Raw genomic sequence first — 14,055 nt, 5'->3', positions numbered from 1 at the left:
ATTTATGTTTGTTAATAAACGTTTAGCTGTGACATTCGATACGCCGCCTCCGACTCCCGTCTCTCGGCACTACATTGGTGACCCCGACGCAGGGTTCGAGTTATGTGGGAGCCAATGGGAGCTGAGCTCCATAAGGAAGGTCTGAGCTCCCATGAAAGCAGTAAAATCATACATCTGTGGGGGTCGCTAATAATACATTACCACAACCATTTTTTGATCAAAAATGTCAATGTAATGAGTATTATTTATATTTATTAATATGATAAATATTCTAAAATAAACACGTTTTCCAAAAGAACTACGCGCACCAGCATTAATCTCCTGTGAATGACAGTAGGCCTTTGACTGCCTGCACTTTACCACCAAGACACTATGGGGCGCAGTAGAATATTGTGCAACAGCAGAATATGATCGTTGAGAGCTTGCGAACGTGAAAACACGATTATTGAGAAGAAAACATTCAGTAGCTAGCTATCATGCCGCCCCAAAAAAGGCCACTGCTGCCGAGTCGACAAGCCTGGAAAGTTTCGTGTTTTCAACCAAGAAACCAAACTTGAATTCAGCTGCACCTGTTATGACACCCAACGTTGAAACTGTTGAAATAGCAGAGCTCAAACAAAAGCAAGTGCTTCCGAAGAAAGTAGCAGAACTCACCTCCAGTATGTATAAGGAGACAGCTAGCTAGTTCGTTCAGGGCAGCCTATACTGTCTAAAGCAGTGGTCTTCAACCAGGGGTCCGCGACCCCTAGGGGGTCCGCAGAGGTACTGCAGGGGGTCCGCCAATGTTTGTCATAATAATTGACAATTATTCACCAAATTGACAATTGTTCACCAAAATAATTTGTGAGAATTAAAAAATATAACAACAATTATATTGAGTAAAGTACAAGCATTAATAGGCAATAATACACTACTTTTGACAAAAACTATTGACAAAATAAATGATTCCCATGATGCAGAGTCTAACATAACGTTAGCTAAAAAAAAACACACACCTGTCTAGCAAGCTAGGTGTTGGCTAAAATGGTGCAGTTCGGTCTTCGTTGTGAAATTAACGTTAATCAATAACGGTAAATTATATATTTTTTATAAATCATAAACACATATAGGCTAATAACCCAGCATATAAATAATAAGGTGGAATAAAAGGTGAATTAAGTAAATATAAAAGTTATTATAGGCCTTAAAATGTGACACGTAAAAAAAAAATATATATACATATGGGGGTCCCTGTTCTGTTTGTCTCGCGTCCAAGGGGTCCTTGGGCTGAAAAAGGTTGAAGACCCCTGGTCTAAAGAAAGGATGCCTTATACAAAACTGAATCCAATTATGAAACTTAATGAGATGAATGGCGCGACAGTTGGCCCCTGCTCACCGATCCGATCATTCATGTGCCCAGATTGTAGAGCACATTGCACAAGAGATGAAACAAATTCATTTCTAATGTCAAATCACTTGATTCCCGTAGTAGCATAACATTAGATGAAAGCACAATTCATGGACGAGCATACATGATTATTTATGTCAGGTGCGATGTCACTGGAAATGGAGATGTGGACAATGTGTCGTGCTAACAGGGAAAGTGAATGGACTGTATAGCAAAAACAACAAAATGATTGGCCGAGATACCCGTGACTATCGCTTATAGCTGTTGTTTCATGTGGTGGTGTTGATGTGGTGAAATGAGTAGCCTATGGCTAATTAAAACTTGTAAGTCCCAACGCTGTGTGGGCATGATTCGCGCGCGCGCATGAGAACATTTCGCACTGTTATTTTGGAGACCCCCACAAAGCTCAGCTTATAACTCGAACCCTGCCCCGACGTCAGTCCCGTTGAAGTATCCGAGACTGAACCGAACATGGCAAATAACGCCGTTATTCTCAGATTGCCGGAGTTTTGGGAGACGTCCGCGGCAGCATGGTTCGCACAGACGGAGGCGCAGTTCGCCCTCTGTGGGATTACAGATGACGCCACACGCTACTACCATGTCGTCTCGGCGCTGGGGAGCTCCACTGCAGCCAGAACGGTGGGCTTCATTACAGCTCCCCCTGCCCTGAATAAATATACAGCGTTTAAGGCTCTCCTCCTCAGGACCTTCGAACTGTCACGGTCAGAACGAGCCCGACGTTTGTTCGCAATTCAGGGGCTGGGAGACAGCAAGCCTTCCCAGCACATGGACATGATGCTGAACCTGCTAGGTACGGAGGAACCTAATTTTCTATTTATGGAACTGTTTCTTCGGCACATGCCTGCACATGTTCAGACAGCGCTCGCTAATACGACTATCACTGAACCCCGTGAGTTAGCAGAAGAGGCTGACCGCTTCTTCCTAGCTACCCAACGTTTTACCCCTGAAGTGCTAGCCCCGACACACAATTACACTCCCCCTGGCAGAGACAGGCTAGCTAACAAGGGCCCACCTACCACCGATAGCCGTACTAGCCCAGGCATGTTCTATTTTCACTCACGCTCCCCTTGCAACTACAGCTCGGAGGGAAACGGCAAAGCCTGCGCTCTGTAGTGGCTATGAGTGTGGGCACAACAAACCAGCTACTATTCATCAGAGACACTCTCTCCGGGTGCTAGTTCCTCTGTGACACCGGTGCTCAGAGGAGCGTCCTGCCTGCGACAGTGGATGACACCGCCAGGGGAGGTCATGGCCCACATTTAAAGTCCGCTAACGACACCCCCATCCGCACCTATGGCACGAAAACTGTAGACCTATGTTTCGGGGGTCAGCGGTTTACATGTGACTTCGTCACGGCCGACATCTCTTTCCCCCTCCTCGGTGCGGATTTCCTATGCGCTCACGGACTGCTCGTGGACGTCAAGAACAACCGCCTGGTGGACGCACTGACATTCTCCTCACTTGCATGTGTCCGCGGTGAGGCGACATACGGCGGGCTCTCCAGCTCACTCTCAGAGGGTGACAGCTATCAGCACCTGCTCAGCGAGTTCCCCAGCTTGACACAGCCCACATATTCCGCCACCACTACCAAACATGGGGTGGAGCACCACATAGAGACCAAGGGCGCCCCCATCTACGCTAGGGCCCGGCGGCTCAACCCCGACAGGCTAGCAGTCGCTAAGTCTGAGTTCGCCAACATGGAGCGCCTTGGTATCATCCGCCGCTCAGACAGCCCATGGGCCTCACCGCTACACATCGTGCCGAAACCAGACGGCGGATGGCGACCGTGTGGCGACTACCGCCGCCTCAACGACGCTACGACACCCGACCGCTACCCAGTCCCCCACATTCAGGACTTCTCTGCGCATCTGGCGGGTAAGCTGGTTTTCTCAAAGGTGGACCTAGTGCGTGGCTACCACCAAGTCCCCGTGCACCCTTCAGACATTCCCAAAACGGCGGTGATCACGCCGTTCGGGCTATTCGAATTCCTACGCATGCCGTTTGGACTTAAGAATGCAGCCCAGTCCTTTCAGCGGCTAATGGATTCGACGCTCAGAGACATGCCATTCCTATTCGTCTATTTGGACGACATCCTCGTTGCCAGCTCCTCGGAGGAAGAGCACCTGGCACATCTCCGAGACCTCTTCACGAGGCTCAGCCAACATGGCCTGATCATCAACCCGGCGAAGTGTCTGTTCGGGTTACCCTCCATCCAATTCCTTGGGCATCTCATCAACAAAGATGGGGCCGCCCCCCTCCCATCGAAGGTGGATGCCGTTTCCGCCTTCCCCCGCCCACACACGGCTCAAGCACTCCGAGAGTTTCTCGGAATGGTGACTTTTTATCACCGGTTCATCCACCGTGCAGCCCACACCATGCGCCCGCTGTACGAGGCTATGAGGGACAAATCCCCCAACCAGGCCATCGACTGGACGGCCGAGAGGGAAGCCGCCTTGATTGCCACCAAGACCGCCCTAAGCCAGGCCGCCATGTTGGCCCACCCGTCAACCAAGGCCCCTATTGCCATCACCACCGATGCGTCGGACTACGCCGTCGGCGCGGTGCACGAACAATGGGTCGCAGGCGCTGGCAGCCGCTCGCCTTGTTCGACAGGGAGCTCCTTGGCCTCTTTTTGGCAGTCCGCCACTTCCGGTTCCTGCTGGAAGGCCGTGAGTTCACGGCGTTCGTGGATCACAAACCCCTCACATTCTCCATGTCCAAGGTGGCCGAGCCTTGGTCTGCCCGCCAGCAACGCCAGCTCTCGTACATATCTGAGTACACCACAGACATCCAACACATCGCTGGCAAGTCCAACGTGGTCGCGGACTGTCTCTCCAGAGCGGTCGTCGGAGCCGTTCAACTGGGTCTCGACTACCTCCGCATGAGTGCGGACCAGGCCTCCGATCACGGGGTCCAGACCCTCAAGAACGCAGACACAGGACTACGCTTGGAGGATGTCGCAGTCGGTGACTCAGGCGCAAAACTGCTGTGCGACTTCTCTACGGGCCAACCGCGGCCACTAGTCCCTGTGAACTGGCGCCGGCCCTTTTTTGAGGCTGTACACAACCTCTCCCACCCTGGCAGGAAACCATCCGTGAAATTGGCTTCTGAGAAGTTCGTATGGCAGGGACTCAAGAAGGAGGTAAGGGGCTGGGTCGACACGTGCGTGGCCTGTCAACGCGCCAAAGTACACCGCCATACCAGAGCCCCTTTTGAGCCCTTCACTGTTCCTGAGAGGAGGTTCGACCACGTCAACGTCGACCTTGTGGGACCACTGCCCGCCTCTCACGGCTTCACCTACCTTTTCACCATGGTGGACAGGACGACCCGCTGGCCCGAAGCCGTTCCCCTCTCCTCGACGGCGTCTTCCGACGTGGCCCGTGCGTTCATTGGCACGTGGGTCGCGCGCTTTGGGACACCGTCTGACCTGTCCTTTGACCGTGGCTCGCAGTTTACCTCGGAACTGTGGAATGCTGTAGCTAGTGGTTTGGGGGTAAAGCTGCACTGCACTACTGCCTATCACCCCCAGGCTAACGGTTTGTGCGAGCGGTTCCACCGCTCAATGAAGGCGGCCCTACGCGCGAGTTTGACAGACGGCAACTGGGTGGACAAACTTCCGTGGGTCATGCTTGGCCTCAGATGTGCCCCCAAAGAGGACTTGCAGTCCTCGTCTGCCGAACTCGTATACGGCCAAACCCTACGAGTCCCCGGGGATTTCATCCCGGATGCCACTGTCCCCTGGTCTGCAGCCAGGCAGCGCTCCTCCCTGCTGGAGGCCGCTGAGGTGTTCGCACCCGTCCCCACTTCACAGCACGGTACCCCTGCTTTCCGGGTCCCCACCGAGCTGTGCTCGTCGGACTTTGTTTTCATTCGCCACGACGCCCACCGCGGCCCCCTGCGCCCCCCTTACGATGGCCCGTTCAAGGTCCTACAACACGGGGACAAGACCTTGGTGGTGGACGTTGGTGGTAGACACGAGACGGTCTCCATTGATAGGATCAAGTCCGCTCACGTGGACGTTTCCCGGCCTTTGGAACTGGCTCAGCCCCCACGCCGTGGCCGCCCCCCCATGCCCCACCCCCCGCCCCCGGTCACGGTGCCTTCAGCTGCGCCGGCTGCCCCTGCCCCTGCCCCTGTCCCGGTTTCCCCTGCCCCGGCCCCGGCTGGCCCTGCCCCTGCCCCTGCCCCTGCCCCGGATGCCCCTGTGTCCCGCACCCGCCGGGGTCGGATCGTCGTCCCTCCCCGACACAGGGATTTTGACTATGGGTGAATTCTGGGGGGGCTTGTGTGGTGGGTTAACATAATTCACCCCCGGAACTATGGGTTGGGTAGTATTGTTTCCGCACGGAGGGTTAAGTGTGAGGTACTCAAGTTGTTACAGGAGTGTTATAGTTACTGCTTGAAGCATGTGGTCGCAGCTTGTTTATGTTTGTTAATAAACGTTTAGCTGTGACATTCGATACGCCGCCTCCGACTCCCGTCTCTCGGCACTACAATGTACACTATCCACTATACTATACTATACAAATAAAACACTTTGCTGTACTCTATGCTATGCTATACCTATTCTAACATTTCCTATCTCTGAACCTTATGTACCCGAGGGTTGTCATATTGCACATAGTGTTATTGCACATTCATTTAAAGTGTCGCAGTTTGCAGGTTTGAAATGTTCACAGTTGTGTTTCAGTGTTGCACTTGATTTCAATCTAGTAGCTGCCATCAAATTGTCTAGATTGTCCAGGGCCTAGAACCTAGGTCTTTGCTGTGTTCAGGGCCTGAATGGCCCTGGGGTAGAAGCTGAGCTTCAGTCTGTTTGTCCTTGCGAACATGGTCCTGAACCGCCTGTCCGAGGGCAGCCGAGCAAAGTGTTCGTACCCAGGGTGGGATGGGTCTCTGGAGATCTTGGAGGCCTTCCTGAGGCAGCGTGTGTTGTACAGCTCTTCCAGAGAGGGGAGGGGGGCGCCGGTGATCTTCTGGGCCGATCTCACGACTCTCTGTAGCGCATTCCTCTCTGCGGCTGTGCAGCTGGAGAACCACACGCAGATGCAGTAGGTGAGGATGCTCTCCACTGCGCAGCGGTAGAAGGTCACCAGCATCTCCTGTCCGATGTGGTCTTTCCTGAGGACTCTCAGGAAGTAGAGCTGCTATTGTGCCTTCTTGATGATGGCTGCTGTGTTGATCTTCCAGGACAGGTCATCCTGTATGTGCACCCCCAGGAATCGGAGGGTTGAGACTCTCTCCACGCTCCCTCCATCGACGAGCAGGGGCTGGACCTCAGATTTTTTCCTCCTGAAGTCCACGATGATTTCCTGGGTCTTTGACTGGTTCAGCAGCAGGTTGTTAACCTTGCACAGCTTGCCCAGCTGCTCCACCTCATCCCTGTACGCCGCCTCGTCCCCCCCCCCCGAGATGCTGCCCACCACGGTGGTGTCGTCTGCAAACTTTACGATGGAGTTGCTGGGGTGGACGGGGGTGAAGTCGTAGGTGTAGAGGTTGTAGAGGATGGGGCTTAGCACGCTGGGGGGACCCAGTGCTGAGTCTGAGGGCTGTGGAGGTGTGGGAGCCCACCCGCACCCTCTGGGGGCGATCAGACAGGAAGTCCTTGATCCATGCACATATAGAGTGTGATAGTCCCAGGTCTAGTAGTTTGGTCACTAGCCTGTCTGGAAGGATGATGTTGAAGGCAGAGCTGAAGTCCACAAAGAGCAGTCTCGCGTAGCTGTTTCCCCTCTCCAGGTGGGATAGAGTGGAGTGGAGAGTCGTCGCGATGGCGTCCTCTGTGGACCTGTGGGCTCTGTAGGCGAACTGGTATGGATCCAGGTTGGGCGGGAGGCGTGTGACTATGTGGGCCCGGACTAGTTTCTCGAAGCACTTCATGATGATTGGTGTGAGTGCCACCGGGCGGTAGTCGTTTAGGCAGCTCACCGTGCTTTTCTTCGGGACTGGGATGATAGTTGAGGTTTTCAGGCAGGGTGGGATGGTGGCCTGGGACAGGGACTGGTTGAAGATGTTGGTGAAAGCCCCGGCCAGCTGGTCGGCGCAGTCCCTCAGCACCCGTCCCAGGACGCCATCCGGCCCTGAGGCTTTCCTGGGGTCCACCGCCTTCAGCACGCGTCTCACTTCATGCTCTGTTAGGGTGAGGCTGCTGAGAGCTGGAGAGAGTGGTGTTTGTGTTGTGGTTACCTCCATTCGCCCCTCGTCGAACCGGGCGTAGAAGGAGTTCAGCTTTTCCGCCAGCAGGGGGTCGTCCTCCGCGGCTGTGAGCCTGTTGGCTCTGAAGTTTGTCATGTGCTGAACCCCCTGCCACACCCGTCTGGAGTCGTTGCTCAGGAAGCATTCCTCAATCTTCTCTCTGTGGTCTGCCTTGGCCTCCCGGATGTCACGCTTTAGGTTAGCCCTGGTGGTGCTGTACAGCAGTGTGTCCTTCGCTGAGAAGGCGTTGTCCCTCTCATTGAGCAGTTTTTGGACCTTCCCAGTCATCCATGGCTTCGTGTTGGGGTAGACCCGGACCCGTTTGTCCACGGTGGCTGAGTTGGTGCAGTTCACTATGTGGTTCAGAACCGACGGCGTGAACTGTTCCAGGTCCTCATGCTCATATTCCTGCCATGAGGTGTCATTCAGGCAGATCTGCAGTGGAGCGGACCCTGCTGGCCAGGTTCTGACAGGAGTAAACCAATTGCCCAATTGCCCAAGTAATTTTTCAGTGTTTTACATAGCCTGAAACTACAGATTGTAAGCTTTCAAATGCTTTTGAAATCGGATTTTTCTTTAGGACAACACAAGTATTTGAATGTTGGTGCACCTCAGACAGAGACTGGGAGAAAAATCACTCTGCTGCAGCAACAAACACTGTTAACAGCTAGCGGCTAACAGTGGTACATCGCTACGAACGTCTAACTACGTTTTTATAACATCACACAACATGCTGAGGGAACATGAACATGCTAAAAACACATAAATAGATGAACACACAGTCCTTGATTTTGAACACATCCTAAAACAAAAGTATGTTTACAAGTAAAGTGGTCACTTACCAGTAGCCTACGGCAAACGAGAACAGTGAATCCAATCCACAAATTATAAGTATCTAGTGATCGTTAAACTGTTGTTTGTTATATCGAGTGGGTACTTTAAAACTTCAAGTTGGTGTTATGAAAAAATACGAAAACTAGATATTGTTGACACAATAAGTTTCACTTTACGAGCCCTTTGAGTCAGCGGCTGGTTCGCACATTCGGCCGGCTCCCTATATCCACGTGGGGCCGTTGCCATGGGAACATGAATGCTGTTTCCTGATAGGCTGAAGACGTTCCATAGAATCTGGATGTTCTGCTGCAACTGAACATGTCAGCGCTTGGTTGCGGCGCTTTGTTATGGCGCTTAGATGGACACTGGCCCCGTGGCCGCGCAAAGGGGGACATCTGGTCACCCTATTTATATGGTATCAGCCCAGAATGGTACCGGCCCAGCCGCCCAGAACGGTATCGGCTTGCAAGTACTACCATGACTGAACACCGGCCCAGACCGGCCCAAAACCAGACCGGCCCACCGGGAAAGCTCCAGATCCTCCCGATTAGCCACCCCGGGCCTGCCATCAGTGCACATGGTCAAGTTTAGACCATTGGAGGGGCACCAATAGGGCACGTCCTCTCATTTTCGCCACTCAAAAGGGCATTTTTAACACTCAAAATGGAACTCAAGAGAGACGTTTTTCAACCGTGGGGGCACCAGGAGGGGCAGTCGCCCCCCCTGCCCCCCCCCTGAGTCCGCCAGTGGTACTGATGGTAAGCCCAATTTATACTTCTGCATCGAATTTACGCACGGCTACACCGTAGCCTACGCAAGGGCTCTCCCAATTTATAGTTCTGCGTTGGTCGGTGTACTCATAGCGGCATAATAGCGATTTTTTTGTTATGCTTGTAGTAAAGAACATTTCTATAATGCATTGAAATGACATTAAACTAAGATAATAAGATGGTTATCATGGTTATGGTTGGTTAAGTGACTTTGGATAAAAGCGTCTGCTAAAGGACTTCAATGTTAAAATGAACGACAGTTTCGCCACTAGGTGGCAGTACTGCATTGTGGTACTAGAATCTGTTTCAGTTGACACAGAGAGTATGATACACAGTGTAATGGTATACTGGTACATCTAACATACCAAACACTTTGATCTTTTAGGTCTTGTGGAGAGTTTCTCTGTTGGCGGGTTGGGGTCAGTGGAATTTGACTGATTTATACTGATTCACTGACATGCAATCAATTTGTCAGTCAATTATTGGAGTTTGGTATGTTTGCTCTCAGCACAGGGTCTAGACACAGGGTGTCAGCCATATGCAGCACCCCTGGAGCTATTAGGGTTTAAGTGCCTTGCTCAAGGGCACATGCAGTTCCCTCCTGAGGCGGGGATCAAACCAGCGACATTCCGATTACTAGTCGGCCTCTCTAACCTCTAGAATGACTACCGCCACCCCTGTACAGTGGAGAGGTTCCCTGTTGGGGCGTTGGGGTGCAGACAAACAGTTTCCCTGTTGGGGCGTTGGGGTGCAGACAAACAGTTTCCCTAATAGTTATGAGAGTGGAGTGTGTTCATTTACTCACTAATGTGTTCTAGTCTCACTAATGTGTTCTAGTCTCTAATGTGTTCTAGTCTCTAATGTGTTCTAGTCTCAGTAATGTGTTCTAGTCTCACTAATGTGTTCTAGTCTCACTAATGTGTTCTAGTCTCACTAATGTGTTCTAGTCTCACTAATGTGTTCTAGTCTCACTAATGTGTTCTAGTCTCTAATGTGTTCTAGTCTCACTAATGTGTTCTAGTCTCTAATGTGTTCTAGTCTCACTAATGTGTTCTAGTCTCTAATGTGTTCTAGTCTCTAATGTGTTCTAGTCTCTAATGTGTTCTAGTCTCACTAATGTGTTCTAGTCTCACTAATGTGTTCTAGTCTCACTAATGTGTTCTAGTCTCTAATGTGTTCTAGTCTCTAATGTGTTCTAGTCTCACTAATGTGTTCTAGTCTCACTAATGTGTTCTAGTCTCACTAATGTGTTCTAGTCTCTAATGTGTTCTAGTCTCTCTAATGTGTTCTAGTCTCACTAATGTGTTCTAGTCTCACTAATGTGTTCTAGTCTCTAATGTGTTCTAGTCTCACTAATGTGTTCTAGTCTCTAATGTGTTCTAGTCTCTAATGTGTTCTAGTCTCACTAATGTGTTCTAGTCTCACTAATGTGTTCTAGTCTCACTAATGTGTTCTAGTCTCACTAATGTGTTCTAGTCTCTAATGTGTTCTAGTCTCACTAATGTGTTCTAGTCTCTAATGTGTTCTAGTCTCTAATGTGTTCTAGTCTCTAATGTGTTCTAGTCTCACTAATGTGTTCTAGTCTCACTAATGTGTTCTAGTCTCACTAATGTGTTCTAGTCTCTAATGTGTTCTAGTCTCTAATGTGTTCTAGTCTCACTAATGTGTTCTAGTCTCACTAATGTGTTCTAGTCTCACTAATGTGTTCTAGTCTCTCTAATGTGTTCTAGTCTCACTAATGTGTTCTAGTCTCTAATGTGTTCTAGTCTCACTAATGTGTTCTAGTCTCTAATGTGTTCTAGTCTCTAATGTGTTCTAGTCTCTAATGTGTTCTAGTCTCTCTAATGTGTTCTAGTCTCACTAATGTGTTCTAGTCTCACTAATGTGTTCTAGTCTCTAATGTGTTCTAGTCTCTAATGTGTTCTAGTCTCACTAATGTGTTCTAGTCTCACTAATGTGTTCTAGTCTCTAATGTGTTCTAGTCTCTAATGTGTTCTAGTCTCTAATGTGTTCTAGTCTCTAATGTGTTCTAGTCTCTAATGTGTTCTAGTCTCACTAATGTGTTCTAGTCTCACTAATGTGTTCTAGTCTCACTAATGTGTTCTAGTCTCACTAATGTGTTCTAGTCTCACTAATGTGTTCTAGTCTCATTAATGTGTTCTAGTCTCTAATGTGTTCTAGTCTCTAATGTGTTCTAGTCTCACTAATGTGTTCTAGTCTCACTAATGTGTTCTAGTCTCACTAATGTGTTCTAGTCTCTAATGTGTTCTAGTCTCTAATGTGTTCTAGTCTCTAATGTGTTCTAGTCTCTCTAATGTGTTCTAGTCTCTAGCAGGGGTCGGCAATTAGGTTTGGCCTCGGGCCAACATTTTTTTGAGCCACTAGATGGCGGGCCAGAACATAATCAAAGGCTAATTTAAGTAATTGATTGTTTAAAAAATGTGACACGTTCTAATACTTGTACACATTGCTAGTCAACTAACACAGCTTGTTTTGTGAGCTTGCTAACAATGTAAAGTAGTGTTATAGTTAACTAGGTAGTAGTCCAATCCATTACGTTGCAGTATTAGGCTTGACTAGCGAGTTTGTGTTGTGATTCTCAACAACGTTGAAACGTAGTTTCACCCTCTTGCATAGTTTTGAATAATAAATGTGTGGACTGACGATGTATCGCAGCCTAACTTATTCTAATAATTATTTAACATAGTTTTATTCAGATAATTATTCCCCCCTCCTCCCAGACAAGGTCACATTATTATTGGATTGGTTGTTTGCGTGTCGGGTGAAGTTAGCTAAACATTTAACCTGCTAGCAAGAGAAACATAATGTAATGTCACTCTCCAAAGGTCTAAAGAGGAAAGTTGACGGTGAAAACAGGGCATTTAAAGAGGAATGGACAGCGAACTATACGTTCATCCTACCTGGTTTCATAAAGCCGTTGTGAGACTCACATTTTCCGTGCTCACAATGTTCCCTTTCTATACATGCGAGTCGTCCTTTTCGTCAATGAATGTGATAAAGACGCACGAGAGGAATCGATTGATGCATAAAAAATAAAAATAAACTGCCTGCGGATGGCGGTATACCCTTCAAATAACAAACAATCTCTGCATGTCTCGCGGACATCTCAACATGGATCCATGTCGTTATCATAATGGTCTTATTAATTAGTAATCACTGAGTATGAAAGCATAGTGGGACTGTCAAATTAGTCCAGAAATCTCCTCAGTAAAGTTTTGTGTCAATCCAGGAGGAACTCCAGACAGCTCTGAACCCCTTACAGGAGATCGTTGCATCGTAGAAAGAAGGTTGCGGCGGTGCATAAACTATAGAGTTGCGATAGTTGAGACTCTCTCTAATTAATTTGAAATACAGTGTCCGTTATTACAAACCTGCCTAAATGTCCCTTTGAAAACACTCAAGTTATCACTATTATCAATAATCAAATCAAGAATATTATTAGTTTTCAAAACAACCGCGGATTAAAGTGACGTCAATATCACCAGATATCAAGCAAATACTGACCGATGGGAGATGCCACTTTTCACATTACGTGAGTACCAAGCCTGTCGTTATTGTATTTAATAACCTAATTGTATTTTGTATATTTTGAATGAATGGCTTATGGCTCATTGTACTTATTATCCCTAATAGCGCGTTTGCTCTGTCGTTTCAGGAGCATAGGCCTACCACCACTTTTGCGCCGATTTTGTTGTCAATGTTTTTCAGAAAATTAAACAGAATTTGCTTTGTTACTGTTCATATGTGTGTTGCAGTCACATACGTAAACATTACGTTTGAATGATTTAATGAGCTAATGCTATTTTTTTCAAACCACACACTCTATTTCAGCACCACGCCTTGTCCACCTACTTATGATTCACTCTGAGGGGTTCAGCGTCTGTGCGCTTCGCTGCCTGATTGTCTGTCCCTGTGTCATTCACTCTCAACATGAATAAAAGTACAATACGCATTATTCAGGTGGAGGTCGATTCTCTATTCGGACATTATAGCAGTGGTGTGGGACTGTCGGTCCGATATTGTAAAAAAAAAAGAAAAAGTGGATTCTCAAAATAATCTGCTGGGCCAAATATTATTGGTGACGGGCCAGCAATGGCCCACGGGCCGCCTATTGCCGACCCCAGCTCTAATGTGTTCTAGTCTCACTAATGTGTTCTAGTCTCACTAATGTGTTCTAGTCTCTCTAATGTGTTCTAGTCTCACTAATGTGTTCTAGTCTCACTAATGTGTTCTAGTCTCACTAATGTGTTCTAGTCTCTAATGTGTTCTAGTCTCACTAATGTGTTCTAGTCTCACTAATGTGTTCTAGTCTCACTAATGTGTTCTAGTCTCTAATGTGTTCTAGTCTCACTAATGTGTTCTAGTCTCACTAATGTGTTCTAGTCTCACTAATGTGTTCTAGTCTCACTAATGTGTTCTAGTCTCTAATGTGTTCTAGTCTCATTAATGTGTTCTAGTCTCTAATGTGTTCTAGTCTCACTAATGTGTTCTAGTCTCACTAATGTGTTCTAGTCTCTAATGTGTTCTAGTCTCTAATGTGTTCTAGTCTCACTAATGTGTTCTAGTCTCTAATGTGTTCTAGTCTCACTAATGTGTTCTAGTCTCACTAATGTGTTCTAGTCTCTAATGTGTTCTAGTCTCTAATGTGTTCTAGTCTCTAATGTGTTCTAGTCTCACTAATGTGTTCTAGTCTCACTAATGTGTTCTAGTCTCACTAATGTGTTCTAGTCTCTAATGTGTTCTAGTCTCACTAATGTGTTCTAGTCTCTCTAATGTGTTCTAGTCTCACTAATGTGTTCTAGTTTCTAATGTGTTCTAGTCTCACTA

The sequence above is a fragment of the Nansenia antarctica genome, assembly GCF_963989245.1.
Source record: "Nansenia antarctica genome assembly, chromosome: 1".
NCBI lineage: Eukaryota > Metazoa > Chordata > Actinopteri > Argentiniformes > Microstomatidae > Nansenia > Nansenia antarctica.
This window is presented reverse-complemented; position numbering follows the sequence as displayed.